The sequence below is a fragment of the Eucalyptus grandis genome, chromosome 10, assembly GCF_016545825.1.
Source record: "Eucalyptus grandis isolate ANBG69807.140 chromosome 10, ASM1654582v1, whole genome shotgun sequence".
NCBI lineage: Eukaryota > Viridiplantae > Streptophyta > Magnoliopsida > Myrtales > Myrtaceae > Eucalyptus > Eucalyptus grandis.
In genome coordinates this window covers 16062332-16064392 of record NC_052621.1, presented here as the reverse complement: position 1 = coordinate 16064392, position 2061 = coordinate 16062332, and the positions used below count along the sequence as shown (strand labels likewise).

Genomic DNA, 2061 nt, shown 5'->3' with positions numbered 1-2061 from the left:
TACCTCCGGAATGTTGTGCGATGATATGATACGCAAAGCTGTTAGTTCAAAAGAGGCTCGTTCGCATGTAAAATCTGAGTTTGCCTCTGGTTCAGCCCTGAAGGCTTGCCGTGCTCGTGTTGAACTGGATTTATCTGAACCATTAAAGGTTGGTCGACTCATTAAACTTAAAAATCGAACTTTGTGGTTGGATTTTCGGTATGAAAGATTACCTCGCATCGCTATTCTTGTGGACGTCTAGGCCATTATGCGATTCCGTCCTTCTATTCCGTTTGAGGAGAAAATGATCCATGAATCCGACTCTACTCCTTACGGCCCCCGGCTAAAAGCTGAAATTCAAAAGTACAGCCCTTCTTTGGAAATGTTATTACGGCCCAACTATTTTGGAGGAAGATAGAGATGAATCTATACCGAAACTCCTCCCTCCGAGATTCGTCCTCTTCCTCTTCTTTTACCACCAATTCCAAGAACAACCACCCAACCACACCCTGTCATTCCCTTCTCAAATCAGAACACAACTGATTCATCAACCATACCTCCCACCGAGCCACGAACCTTAACCACTGCTTTAATCCCTGCCACCGAGAAGATGAAGGGAGTGAAATGGCCAGTATTATCTCCTCAGAAAAAAAAAAGGGCAAAGTATACGACCAGTAAGTAAGATTAGTCCTTCAAAGAAACCCAGGCGCTATAATCCCTATGACTTACCAGAAGGATATTCGGGGGGCTATGATGACTCGCTTTTGTTGGACACGCCAATTTTGGAGGCGTCTGAAGAAGTATTCCGGGCGACGGTGGCTGGCCCTAAACAGTCACCAGATCAAAGATGAAACTTATAGGTTGGAACTGTCGGGGTTTGGGCAATCCCCTGACAGTCCTATCTTTAAAAGCCCTTTTGGCTAAGGAAAAACCTGACCTCTTATTTTTGATGGAGACGAAAAATGCTGATGAAGTTCTCCTTCGGTTGAAAAGGTCTTCGGGTTTTTTGCATCACAAGCTAGTCACCCCTGTTGGATTAGCTGGTGGTTTAGCTCTTTTTTGGAATGCAGGGCTCTCTCTGTCAGATTTCTTTTCCTCTCCGCATCTTCTGGATTTTACCTGTTTTGACACCTCTGAAGCCAGATCAATGCGGATTTCTTGTATTCATGCCCCTGCAGTCTATCAAGATCGTCAGTTTCTTTGGCAGACCTTGCGCCATTTTAGCAATTTCAATGTCTTACCTTGGGTGTGCTTCGGTGATTTTAATGAAATTTTAAACCGATGGGAGAAAGTAGGCTCCAGACCAGCGGATTCTTACCGCCTTTCTTCTTTTAGAGAAGTCCTCAATGACTGCAGATTGATGGATTTGCCCTCTCATGGTTGTGCCTTTACGTGGTCAAACAATAGAGATGCCGAAGCCTTGGTCAAGGAACGCTTGGATCGAGCTGTATGTACTTCTGAATGGCGTGTCTCTTACCCCAATGCCCAAGTGACAGCCCTACCTGCAGTAGGTTCAGATCACAGCCCTCTAGTCATTCACACAAATCCTAGCATAACTCGGAGAAAGAGAATCTTTACCTTTGAGGCTTTCTGGAACCAGGATCCTAGCTGTCAATCAGTGATCGAGTCCTCCTGGAATTCTATCTCTCGAAGGGAATCTCCTCTCCCAATCAAACTTCGTGCAGTCGTCATTGCTTTATCTCGGTGGAGTCGCCAGGTTTTCTCCCATAACAAGCAGAAGGCAATGGAATTAGAACAACAGTTACAATATTTATCAAATCAGCAACCTACTTCTCTGAATCAATCGCAGCAACAGAGGATTAAAGTAGAACTTCAACAAGCGTGGCACAGGGAGGAGCAATATTGGGCAATGCGATCGAGAATAAACTGGTTACAATGGGGCGACCGTAACACTAAGTTTTTCCATGCTTCTACTCTTCAACGAAGGCAACGAAATCAGATTGTTATATTGAAAGATGAAAATCAGCAATGGGTGAGGGATTGTGATCAGATCAAACATATGACTACCCTTTATTACTCACAGTTATACACCACTTCCGGATCTAGACCTTATGCACAGAT

General features: G+C 44.4%; 1 long non-coding RNA gene across 2 annotated transcripts; it reads right to left on the bottom strand.

Annotated features, from left to right (window-relative positions):
* Positions 1-484: 484 nt before the first annotated feature.
* On the bottom strand, positions 485-1804 carry LOC104432541. 2 transcript variants are annotated; one of them, XR_005546835.1, is made up of 5 exons: positions 1558-1804; positions 1298-1481; positions 917-1158; positions 709-804; positions 485-575 (listed from the first exon to the last, which is right to left on the bottom strand). It is a non-coding gene; the product is annotated as an uncharacterized LOC104432541 (long non-coding RNA). The 2 variants fall into 2 exon arrangements; XR_005546834.1 differs by having other exon boundaries at positions 917-1151.
* Positions 1805-2061: the final 257 nt, after the last annotated feature.